Consider the following 13,562-nt stretch of genomic DNA (forward strand, 5'->3'; position numbering starts at 1 on the left):
AGGCCTCTGTCTAGCTGTCCCCCGACCCTCCCACCACAGCGCGGGGCAGGTGCCGCAGGAGGGGCGGCCTGGCAGAGAGGGCGACTGCGGTGAAGGGTGAGGAGGGGCGGTCACACCCCACACCACCTGCCATGCTCTCACCTCAGGCCCTGTCCTCATCTAAAAACACCAGGACGCAGCGGACAAGAGAACTACTCTGGCCCCAGTTCTTCACTCTGCATAGAGCCTCTGGTCTCCAAGGGGGATAATAAAACAATTCATTTTTAAAATTTTTATTTATTTGTTCTTTTTTGGCAGCATCACGCGGTTTGCAGGATCCCATTTCCCCCACCAGGGACCAAGCCTGCGCTCCCTGCAGTGGGAGCGGAGTCCTAACCACTGGGCCATCAGGGGATTCCCTCCAGGAGCTTTTTAGATCCATCATCTCATTTGATCTTCTCCCCAAACATTATAAAGCGGAGGTGGACTGATGGACATTCCTTCCATTTATCAGATGAAAACACTGAGGCAGGAGGTGATGCCAAGCGCTTAACTTAGGAGACAGAGCTGGAGCCAGAAGCCAGGTCTCCCCATTCCTGGCCCAGCACCTTCCTGGCACCTTCCCAAGCCACTGGCGCAAGGAGAAGGGTTGGCGGCCAGGCTGTGGTTTTCAGAGCCAGCATCCCTGCAGGCGAAGCTCACACTTTTCTGGGAAGGAACGTGCAGCCTTTCCGAGCAGGGAGCTCCAGAGAAGTGCAGGCTGGCCCCTTATTTCCCAGAAGAAACAGCAGCTCAGGACCCCTGACTCCAGGCCAGCAGCAGGCACCACCACTGCGTGCTCTGCGCCCTTGTGCAACAGTCAGGATGTGGGTGTTTGTTCTCTAGGTCCTGATTGCATCCCATTTGAGGCAGGACTGTGGGGCCCTTCTGCGACTCACTTTATTTTTATTAATGCAGCTATATAGGCACAGTGTCCTCAGACTGCCTGGGTTCACATCTCGACTCCTTGACCAACTGGGAATGTGACGGGGGACATGACTATGTCACGACCTCAGGGCTCTGCTTTGTGCAGGTTTAAGTGGAATGATGCACACAGAACGCAAACTTTAACTGAACATAGTAAGTAAGTAAATATTGTATGGTATTTTTATTTAATATATTTTGGGACTCTGAATTAAAAGTCCCGAAGATTTACCACTCAGAGGATTGAGTGGTAAAATTCTCTTTGGCCGCACAAGTATAAGTGCCTGGGAAGACACCACAGAGGTGGACACAGGAGGAAGCTATTGAAAGGTCTGAAATTTTCCCCAGCAGGAAAGCAGCTTGGGGGTTTAACTGGCCTGCACAAAGCCACCCTGATAACTTCCCTGAGTGGGGATGAGGAGGCTGCAGCCTGCTTTGCACCCTTCCAGGGACCTGTCATCAGCAGCTGATTCTGCTCCCGGACTTGTGGGCCAGGATTACTGGGGATCTGAACAGCCTAGGGAGACAGGCCCCAGCCCACTCACTGATTTCTGACAACAGGTGGGTCTGAAGGTCGGACCAGACCTATTTGTGGGGAAACAAATCACAAGATTCTGGAGATAATTAGAGAAAACATTCCCATCTCAGCCTCCATCTGCCTGGCTAGGGCTGGGCTTGGATGCCAGGCAGAGCAAGAGAGCTTTAACTCAAAGCAAAATGATCAACCAAGATGCTGGGGATGGACCCCTCATAAAAGCCATTGAGAGATGCATTCAGGTCTGAGTCCAGAGCTCCAGTTGGGGTCTGCGGTGTACCCGGTTTCAGAGGCCCCAGCTTCTGGAACTTTCAGAAGTGAAGTTGCAGGACTTGAGAAGCCTGGGGCTCAGGCGTAGGACAGTGGCAGTTCCTGAGTGGCTTCAGGTCCTGAGCAGGTTCTGAGTTGCAGGGGATCTGTTGTGGCCACTCCCACAGAGCAGTGCGGTGGGTGCTTGCTGGGCAGCCAAGCCCCTCTGCCCAGACCCACCTGTCTGGGACAAGCTCTTCAGAGTTGAGGGCTGTGAGCACAGGTTAGGGGTGGGGTGGCAAGTGAGAGCCAGTGGGCACCTCACTGTCCTGCCCTGGCCCACAAACAAAACTTCTGCACCTTCTTCCCTACCCTGTCCATTCTTCTCCAGCTTCAGTCCTTTATCCTGAAGTGGATTTTTAAAAATAGGTAAAGCAGTGGCGATCATTTGTAATGTACAAAAATATTGAATCACTATGTTGTCCACTTGAAACTGATATAACGTTTTAAGTCGATTATACTTCAATCAAAAAAATTTTTAAAATAGGTAAAGTGCATGGTGCACAGTAAAAAGCATCTCCCTCCCTATTGCCCTCCCTCAACCTTGGCCAAGTCTGTGGGTCCTTGCTAAGATAAAGCTTGCAAGTGAAAGATACAAGTCAATAGCTTCCTTTCCTATCTTCTTTTGGTTATAGAAATGCCTCTGAGAATCTGACAAAGCCTGAGTTTGTCCCTAAAGTAGAGTACACACATGTACAAAATTAGTGTACAACTTCAGGGGTTTACACACTCTCTGTGGCCCATTTTTGTCCCCCTGAACAAGGGATTCTGGTTGTGACTTAAAGCAACTAGGTCAGAGCCACATCTTATCCCCTCAATACCATCCCCCCACCTACATCCCCCGACTGCCAGGATCTGGACAAGATCTCAACAAGGAAGCTCTCCTAGGGCTTGGACAAAATGGCAAGGCAGGCAAATCATTTAATGCTTCCTATTATATTTAAATTTTAAATATTTATTAAATTTAGCTTTTCCAGTAAGCGGCCTGAGGTGACCCCTAAAAATGGTGTGCTAGTCACTTGACCCAGAAAACCCCACAAAATCATGCAAATCAAGAGGTTCAAATCTTCATGTTCACTTTAAGAACACTTGTGAAACTGCCGAGGCCATAAAAGGAATGCATATCCGAAAAGCCAGCAAGTACCTGCAGGAGGTCACTTTAAAGAAGCAATGCGTGCCATTCCATCGTTACGTCGGTGGAGTTGGTAGGTGTGCACAGGCCAAACAGTGCGGCTGGACGCGGGGTCGGTGCCCCAAAAAGAGTGCCGAATTTTTTCTACACATGCTCAAAAATGCAGAGAGTAATGCTGAACTTAAGGGCTTAGATGTAGATTCTCTGGTCATTGAGCAGATCCAAGTGAACAAAGCCCCCAAGATGCGGCGCAGGACTTACAGAGCTCACGGTTGGATCAACCCCTATGTGAGCTCTCCCTGCCACATTGAGATGATCCTTACTGAAAAAGAACAGATTGTTCCTAAACCAGAAGAGGAGGTTGCACAGAAGAAAAAGAGATCCCAGAAGAAACTGAAGAAACAAAAACTTATGGCCCAGGAATAAATGCCGCCAAAAATAAATGCAAATAAAAGTAAAAAAAAAAAAAAAAAAATATATATATATATATATATATATATATATATATATATATATATATAATGTAAATATGGGCTGTGCTGTGCTTAGTCACTCAGTCATGTCCGACTCTTTGTGACCCCATGGACTGTAGACTGCCAGGCTCCTTTGTTCATGGAGATTCTCCAGGCAGGAATACTGGAGTGGGTTGCCATACCCTCCTGCAGGGGATCTTCCCAGCCCAGGGATCGAATCCAGGTCTCCCGCATTGCAGGCAGATTCTTTATCGCCTGAGCCACCTGGGAAGCAAATTTAAATATATATTATATTAAAAAAAAAAAAACCTAAACTGTTTGCACGACATCGAAAGCCCTCTCTTCGTTCCTGGTCCCATCTCCATTACCTTCCCCTCAAGCTGCTCTAGGCACACCCACCCTCTTTCTGATCCATATGGAGTGTGTCAAAGCCAGTCCTGCCTCAGGGCCTTTGCCTAAATTGTTTCCCCAGCTTCCCCTGCCATTTCTGGTTCCTTCTGGTGTCAGCTCAAATGCCATTCCTCAGAGAGACCTTCCCCAGTCACGCTTCCACATACCCTGGTCTCACCCTCAGCATCCTATTGGATGCTGTCCAACATCCTATTTTCCTCAAGGCTCTAACTGTTAGGGGAACCACTGACTGAAACCGCCTGCCCTGGCCAGACACGATAGTAACCACTTGCATGAGCTAATCTTACAGCTGGAGGATCTGGTAAGGCCTGTGGGACAAACAAGCTACTACCAACCAGAAGAATTTCGGAAAGGTCAGTCAAAAGGAGGCAGGATATATGGCCAGTCCATATATCTTACCAACTCCCAGAATCCTTCTGGCCGAATCCATTTTGACTGAGTTTGTGCACCACCACGAAGGACCCTGAGTCAGAGTGATTCTTCGGAGACACCCCAGAAACTATCCCTCTCACCATGAAACCCAAGACTGCGGGCCATCTGGCAGAGCAGTCCTCCTGGGTTCCCCTACCCTGCTGCTCTCCAGTCTGGTTGTTATTGTTGTTTAGTCGCTAAGTCGTGTCCAGCTCTTTTGTGGCCCCATGGACTGTAGTCAACCAGGCTCCACTGTCCACGGGATTTCCCAGGCAAGGATGCTGGAGTGGGTTGCCATTTCTTCTCCAGAGGATCTTCCCGACCCAGGGATCAAACCCACATCTCCTGCACTGGCAGGTGGATTCTTTGCCACTGAGCCACCAGGGAAGGCCCCTACCCAGGTGCCCCTTCCCAATAAAGTCTCTTGCTTTGTCAGCACGCGTGTCCTCAGACAATTGTTTGCCAAGTGTTAGACAAGAGCCCGCTCTTGGGTTCTGGAAGGGGTCCCCCATCCTGCAACATGACCACTTCTGAGATTATATAAGCATAACTTAGTCATTTATTGTCTGTCTTTCCCCACTAGGGCGTGAGCTCCATGAGGCCAGGGGCTTTGCTGGTCACAACAGTGCCCTGCACTACAGTAAATATCTGTGTATTAGATAAAGAATTTTGGTGGAGGTTAGATAAGAATCTCGACTCAAATCTCCATCCCACCCAGGCAGCTGTAGGCGATCCCTAGTCCAGCTCTAGGCAAGATGCCTGCCTTTCCCTCATTGCTTTTCTCCCAGCTTTCCTACCCTTTCACCAGATCTTTGGAGCGTCTCCCTCCCAATCAGCATCTAACAAAAACTCTTTTGTGATTTTATGCCTGGGGGATTTAATCTGAGTCAATTTGGCCTCCCCAGCTCTCACTCAGTGGAGTCCAGAGGTCTGCTCAGCATTTCCAGTGGATCAGCCAGCAACTCTGCTGTTTGAGGGTTCAGAGCTCCACCCCAGGGGAAACCGGGGAACTGACAGAGGTCTGAGCCTCTGCTCTTTGCACTTTCATTCTTGGGTCTTGTGGAGATAAGCAACCAAATGAGAAAAGCACAGGCAGGCTATTTATTCTGTCCTTGCTAGAGCAAGAGAGTCAGCCAAGGTCACTTGCATTTAGGAGAGACTCAAAGGCAGGCAGAGGGATGGGAAAATTTAATAGTGAAAAAAAAAGGAAAGTTCCAGGTATGCCTGACTGAGGCTGTTGGCATGAAGCTTGTAGCCAGGCTCACTAGATATTGGGCATCCTATATGATTGGTTGGGCTTCCCAGGTGGTACTAGTAGTAAAGAACCTACCTGCCAATGCAAGAGGTGTAAAAGACGTAGGTTCGATCCCTGGGTCCAGATGCCCTGAAGGAGGGCATGGCAACCCACTCCAGTATTCTTGGCTAGAGAATCCCATGGACAGAGAAGCCTGGCAGGCTATAGTCCATAGGGTCACACAGAGTCCAGACACAGCTAAAGCTACTTAGCACGCACACATATGACTGGTTAGGGGTACATATTTGACTTTTCATGATTGATCCCACGTTGGAACTGGGGGCCAAAATAAGAGAAGATGACAGTGATTAATCAAGTCCTGGGTTTTTTGAGCCAATTGTTATAGAAGTTATTGTTTCGCTTCCTAGATATTAGAGATAGTCTGACTTCCTGCAAATCTGATTTATAGGTTTCCTGGGTGGTTTACTGTAGATGAGGGGGTGGTTTCCTGGGCAGGTTGCAGAAGTCGTGGGTGAGTTGTGTTTCTCCGTATGATCGGGCCACTGTCTGTCTACGTGCACAGTCTCTTAGTCTGCAGGGCAGAGCAACCTCCCAGTGTCTCTTCCTCCCTTCCCTTAAACATGTGAACAGCTAGGAATAATAGAGTCATCAAGTATTCCATTTCCGTCACTCAGCAGCTCTCTAGAGCAGGCACTTTCTGTCCCAAGAGTGGCGATGGATACAGTAGAAGGAGGAAGTGGGCCAGCCCGTTCCCTGGGAGTCTGCGGCCTGGTGGGGAGGCGAGCCGTGCAGCCCCTGCAGAATTGTGCACGTGTCACACAGTTGTTCCAACCAGGGATTCTGATTTAGGGGAACTGGAAGGGCTTTGTGGTAAGTGTGGGATTTCGCAAGTGGGATTGTTATGGATGGAAACCAGGGAGGGAAGGGACGCCATGAGGAAAGGAGCGGGTAGAGAGGCTGTAGGGTCAGTCCTTTCTCTGCGTCTCAAGTCTTCGCCTCCATGAGCCACTGTGAGCCCGATGAGGTGTGTGTGAGGTGCTTTGTGTGCTGTGAAGATTCCAGTGGGAGGGAAGGCTGTGGGAGCCAGCTGCAAAATGAGGAGCATGAATGTACCTTTTTGTTGTAGTTGCTTAGTCACTAAGTTGTGCCTGACTCTTTTGTGACCCCATGGACAGTAGCCCTCCAAACTCCTCTGTCCATGGCATTTTCCAGGCAAGAGTACAGGAGTGGGTTGCCATTTGCTTCCCCAGAATATACTTAGAGCAGTAATAATAATAATATCAGCATTTGGTAAGTTGGAATCACGTTTTGAGCTCACATAGAATGCCTACAACAATCTTATGAGGTAGTTACTATTATTATCACCATACTACAGATAAGACAATTGAGGCAGAGAGTGGTTAAGGAACTTGCCCCAGATTACACAGTATCAGAGAGAAGAGAATGCTTAGATTAGTACAAGACTGGTAGCAAAGATGCTCCCACAAATGACGCCTCCCGACTGAACTTTGTCCTGAGTGTGGGTTAGGCTAACCACTGTGCTGTGCTCACTTGTGTCCAACTCTTGGTGACCCCATGGTCTGTAGCCCGCCAGGCTCCTCTTGGAATTTTCTAAGCAAGAATACTGGAGTAGGTTGCCATTTTCTACTCCAGGGGATCTTCCCAACCCAGGGATTGAACCCACATCTCTTGTGTCTCCTGTATTGGCAGACAGATTCTTTAACATTGTGCCACTGGAGAAGCCCTTCCAGGTGAAATAAACATGATCTCTTACTAAGTGCCAGGCATGGTCCTAAGCACTTAATACTAACTCATTGAATCTTTGCAACAGCCTTCTGAGATAAGGAACTGTGATCATCATTCCCATTTGATAGAAAACGGAGACACTGAGTAGCATAGCCCGGGCTTCTGTCCTTCGAGTCCGCCGTCGTCCCAGGCTGCCTCTCGTTAATAAGCAGGGGTGTGATTAGCCATCAGTCAAGCCCTGATTGACAGAGTGGATCCACACGGCAGTCCTTGGTTAGGAGCTATAACCCCAAGTCAGTGATTCTTGCCTTTCTGGATCACAGACACTTTTGAGAATCTGGTGGAAGTGATAGACACTCATTCCAGAAAAGTGAGTGCACAAGCACCCACACATGCCCGCAGCATGCACACACACCCCAACATACACGCTTTAGGAAATTCACAGATCCCCTTCACAAGCCTTCCATGGCAAGTGGGTGATAGGGGCAGACCTCTGTTGTGCGTGCTTTAGTCAAGGGATGTCTCCAAGCCAGGAGTAAAAAGGCTAGCCTTTGAGTTCTACAAGTTCTCTCTACTGAGAGACTGGAAATACAAATTCACCTCTACCTTTACTTACTTTACCAGAGAACAGAGCAGAAAGCAGCCTGTCCTGAGAGCCCCATTTTTGGATCAGTCCAGTTACCCAACTTCTTTCCCACACCCAGACAGCTGAACACTGCAGCAGAAAATCTCAAAATTCTGCCGACTTATGCCAATGCACATTTACGGTCTCTGATCCCAGCTGGGTCTTTAGCACTACTTGGCAGCTCTCACTTGCACCACATAAACACTCACACCCAGTTCTCACGATGATCATCCAGCCCTTCTGTAATGATTCTCTGAGCTTTAAGAGTTTTCATCTGTTAGTAGACGCACAAATTTAAATTCACGTCCTCCAGGGGTTTTATCCAGTTTCTTCTTCCACTTATGCTCCTGACGCCTTTGTCTATTCGATAGTTAATTATTTATAAGAGGCTACCGTGCTTGGCACTGGGCTGGATTCTAGGATACCTATTAAGGTCTCTGTTCTCAAGTGCTTTCAGCCCAGAAAGAGACTGTCATTCAACAGAGAATTCAAAATATGATGAGGGGCACTGAGGGGAAAGTAGAGAGTATTGTTGAATGTGTTGGAGGTTTCAGAAACGCCTCCTGAGGAAGTGACATTTAAAGCTGAGGGTTGTTTTCTTAAATTTTTGTTTATTTGGCTGTGTCGGGTCATAGTTGAGGCACATGAGATCTTTCATCATGGCGAACAGACTCTCTAGTTGTGGGGTGGGCTCAGTACTTAGAGCACTTGTGCTCAGCAGCATATGGGATTTTAGTTCTGTGACCAGGAATCGAACCTGTGTCCCCTGCATTGCAAGTCAGATTCTTAACCACTGGACCACTGGTGTGTGCTCAGTTGCTCTTCTGTCCATGGGATTTTCCAGTCAAAAATACTGGAGTGGGTTGCTATTTCCTCTCTAGGGGATCTTCCCGCTGGACCACCGAGGAAGTCCCTAAGGCTGAATCTTAAAGGATAATATGTCAGTTAGGAACACAGCAAACTGCACATAACAGAAAATCTGACTAACGGTGAAACCATAGGAATATTTAAGAAGGTTGAAAGCAAAGGGTTCCAGGATTTTTTAAGTGGCTCAACAATACAAAAAACCATGAGTTGATACTTCTGCAATTTTCTTGGCCTTTCCCTTGGTCATAAGAGGAGTGCCACAGACTCAAGTGTGACTTTTCTTCCACGGCATCATCCCAAAGCACAAAGGAGAGAACGGACTCTGGTTCCCAATCAGTGCTCTTTCAAAAGGGCACAAAAAATCATCCACAACTTCTTAGGCGTTTTCCTCTTATATCTTTATTTTTTTTTCCTCAAAAGTGAGTCATAATGCCACCTCAGGCCTAGAGGAAGGGGGTTACCATAATTGCCCAAGCCCAGTTATGATTCATCTTCTAGCAGTGAGGACCCTACCTTCTCTGAAGATATTGCTACTTATCGGATCCCTCAAATGAGGATCAAAGGGACCACCAATTCTGGATATAGAAGCCTAGATAATTCAAACAAATCCTCATGCTCAAAACTTTAAAAGTCAACTAGCACAACATTGTTACTCAAATATAGTCCAATGTAAAATAAAAGGTTTTTAAAAATTCGTCTTAAAAACATCAGAGAAATAACAAGATTTGAAGAATTACTGAACTGAGATGATGAGAGGATGGTAAGTGAAGTGAAACCTTTCCTAAAGGCTGTTTATGCATTGGGGTTTTCAGTTTAGAAAGGGCGGAGCTGCAGTACTGGCAGCCTCAGGGGGCTGGGCAAAGATTTCAGAGTTACGTGGTTCCAAATTTGCTAGTGCCCTCAAGAGCCAGCAAAATAAGTTATCTTTAGTAGAGATAACATTATCTTGAGCCTCAAGAACTTTCTATAAATAATTTCTCAAAAACAATGTCCAGCACACAGATATAACCCAAGGGTATAAAACAGCATAAATAAGAACAATAGGTACCCTAGGTAATAGAGAGGTGCGAGTTAGACACTCAGTCCTGTCTAACTCTTTGTGACCTTTGGACTGTAGCCCGCCAGGCTCCTCTGTCCGTGGGGTTCTCCAGGCAAGAATACTGGAGTGGGTCGCTGTGCCCTCCTCCAGGGGATCTTCCCGACCCAGAAATCAAACCCAGGTCTTCTGTGTCTCCTTCACTGTAGGGTTCTTTACCTGCTGAGCCATCAGCTCAGTCCTAAATTGACTTCCATGACCGGGAATTGAGCCCAGGCTGTGGCGGTGAAAGCGCCGGATCCTAGCCCCGCTAGACCACCAGGGAACTGTAATAGAGAGGCCGATGCTGCTGCTGTCTTTCGTGTCCTAGCCCAGCAGTGACATACACCGCTCAACAACGTGAGAAGGCTTACCTGGTGACCCAGGGCTGGGACTCTGCGCTCCCAATGCCGAGGGCCTGGGTTGGATCCCTGGTCAGGGAACCAGATCCCGTGTCACAACTAGGAGTTCACATGCTGCAACTGAAGAGCTGACAGGCCACAACTGAGCGCTGTGGGAACCAAAAGGAAAAGAAAAGGATACAAAGTAAGGCTCCAGTTACAAAAGAAGACACGGGGATGTAACAGGGGGAAATGTGACTATGTATGCTGACAAATGTTAACAGACACTGTGGTTATTACAAATACTTTTTCTGAGAGAAGGACTAAACAAGGGTGTGAACACCAGCAGGCAAGGGCAGCTGGGGCCACCTTGGAGGCTGTGGCCACAATCAGGGACTGCACGAGGTTAGGATGCCCCTACCTCCACTTACCATCAGTGTTCCTGTAATGTCCATCCAGGGGAGTAAAAAAGAAATAAAGGGCAAAAGGATTAGAAGGAAGAAATAAAACTACTGATACTCATCGTGGATGCGATTGTACGTATGTGCCTGCATGCTAACTCACTTCAATCTTGTCCAATTCTGCAACTCTATGGACTGTAGCCTGCTAGGCTCCTCTGTTCATGGAATTCTCCAGGCAAGAATATTGGAGTACATTGTCATGCCCGCCTCCAGGGGATCTTCCCGACCCAGGGATCGAAACTGTGTCTTCTGTGACTCCTGTGTTGCAGGTGGATTCTTTACCGCTGAGCCACCAGGAAGCCCGTGTGCATAGAAAATCCCCAAAACTCTATGGCTTAGGGGCACCTTCTTTCCCTCCAGTATCTAAGACAGAATCCTGCAGCTTACAAGCCAGTTCCACTGAAGGGGAGTTAGAATCAATGGCAAATGGGCAGGATTGCCCTAAAAAGGTTGAGACCAATCAAAAGAGATAGGCAAGGATACATCTTTAGAATTTTTTTTTTTTTTTGGCCACATCACGTAGCATGTGGAATCTTAGTCCCAACCCCTGCAGTGGAAGCTCGGAGTCTTTACCATTTTACCACTGTTGAAATTTCTCTGTCTTTTTGATTACAGCCATTTTAGTGGCTGTGAAATCATACCTTATTGTGATTTTGATTTGCATGTCCCTAATCACTAGTGATTGGAGAAGGCAATGGCATCCCATTCTAGTACTCTTGCCTGGAAAATCCCATGGATGGAGGAGCTTGGTAGGCTGCAGTCCATGGGGTCTCGAAGAGTTGGACATGACTGAGCGACTTCACTTTCATGCATTGGAGAAGGAAATGGCAACCCACTCCAGTGTTCTTACCTGGAGAATCCCAGGGACGGGGAAGCCTGGTGGGTTGCCGTCTATGGAGTCACACAGAGTCAGACACGACTGAAGTGACTTAGCAGCAGCAGTAGCAGCAATCACTAGTGATGTTGAGCATCTTCTCATATGCTTATTAACAATTTTTGTATCTTCCTAGCTGAAATGTCTGTTCATATCTCTTGTTCATTTTCTGACTGTTTGTTTTCTTACTGTTGAGGTGCAAGAGTTCTGAATATTTCCTTCTGGATATACTGTTCTTCAGTAGAATTGTCTCTTACACATAACTATATACTGGTCTTGGAGCTCCCTCTCAGAATGATGTTCTATCCTTGACATCTCTGGTACTGTAGTTTGCGTGCATGCTAAGTCCCTTCAGTCGTGTCTGACTCTTTGCGATGCTATGTACGGTAGCCTGCCAGGCTCCTCTGTCCATGGGATTCTGCAGGCGTGAATACTAGTTTTTCCTAATAACTGATGTGTGCTATGAAAACTTGAAAATTTTTATTGAATATATGGTGGGTATAATATTAAAATTAAAAATAATTTTAGAAGCAAGCTGTCTGTATTAGTTCCTTATGGCAGCTGTTACAAATTACCACAAATTCAGCGACTGGAAATAACAGAAACTCTATTCTCTTACAGTTCCAGAGGCCAGAAGTCTGGAAGCTAGCGTCTTACAGAGCTAAAATCAAGGTATGGACAAGGCTTCTGGAGGGCCCAGGAAAGAATCTTTGTTTCTTCCAGTTCTGGGAGCTGCCCACATGAATAACTCTGATCTCTGTTTCCATCGCTGAACTCCTTCTCTTTTGTTGTCATATCTCACTCTGCCTCCTTTGAGGACCTTTGTCATTGCATATAATCCAAGATAATCTAGATAATCCAAGATAATTGTTCATATCCTTAGTCACATCTGCAAAGTCCCTTTTGCCATATGAGGTAACAGTCACAGGTTCCAGAGAAGGACCTGGATATCTTTGGGGGTCACTGGTTAGTTCCCCCCATGTTGTCCAATAGAAACACAGTGTGAGCTGCAAAGACAAGCCACATATACAATTTCACAGTTTTTAGTAGTCACATTAAGAAAAAGTAAAATGAGATAGGTGAAATTAATTTTGGTAGTATATTCATTTAACCCAATATACCTGAAAGATCATGTCAACATGTAACCAACAAAAATCATTAGTGAGAGATCCTGTATTCTTTTTTTCATGCTAAGTCTTTGAGAACTGGTGTTTTTTACACTTACAGCACATTGCACTTCCAGCCAGCCACACACAAGTGCCTGATGTTCATGAGTGACCTGGACAGCATGGCCAACTACAAAACGGGAAAGTCACTGTAATAAGTGTTCAGAAAATGACTGCCACAACATGGCTCTTGTATTTTCAATACTTAAAAGAATCTGTACAAACTTGTGTCTGATCATGAAGCAAATAGTCAAGACACTCTTGAAGAAGAACACAGTGCGAGGGACTTGCCCTATAGATATCAAAGTTTGTTATAAAGCTACAGCCTGTGTGAAGAAGTGAAGTGAAGTGAAGTTGCTCAGTCGTGTCCGACTCTTTGCGACCCCATAGACTGCAGCCTGCCAGGCTCCTCTGTCCGTGGGATTTTCTAGGCAATAGTACTGGAGTGGATTGCCATTTCCTTCTCCAGGGGATCTTCCCAACCCAGGGCTCGAACCCGGGTCTCCCGCATTCAGAGGCTTTATTGTCTGAGCCATGGCACAAAGATGAACAAACAATAGAACGGAGGGCCCCAAAATGAATCCTGCAAATATGGACACTTGGTTTATGACAAGGGTGGCTCTGCAGAGCAGTGGGGAAACAGCAATCTTTTCACAAATGGTGCTGGGATAACTGGATCCCCAAATGGGATAAAATAAGAATCATAATCCCAATATATACAAACATCATCTCCTGGTGAATACTAGTCTTAAATGAGATAGGCAAAACAATACTACTTTTCAGAAGATAGAATAGGAAAGGATCTTTGTGACCTGAGGGTAGGAGATTTTTTTAAAGCAGATGGAAAAAGCACTAAACACAGTAACAATTACATTAGATTTTAAAACTTTTCATCAAAGACACTATTTTTAAATTTTATTTATTTATTTTTGGCTGTGC

The 13,562-nt window shown here is 46.6% G+C and overlaps 1 pseudogene; it reads left to right on the forward strand.

Annotated features, from left to right (window-relative positions):
- Nucleotides 1-2,789: 2,789 nt before the first annotated feature.
- Nucleotides 2,790-3,345, forward strand: LOC138073862 (large ribosomal subunit protein uL22-like; annotated as a pseudogene).
- The last annotated feature ends 10,217 nt before the right edge of the window (nt 3,346-13,562 follow it).

The sequence above is a fragment of the Capricornis sumatraensis genome, chromosome 2 (genome assembly GCF_032405125.1).
Source record: "Capricornis sumatraensis isolate serow.1 chromosome 2, serow.2, whole genome shotgun sequence".
NCBI lineage: Eukaryota > Metazoa > Chordata > Mammalia > Artiodactyla > Bovidae > Capricornis > Capricornis sumatraensis.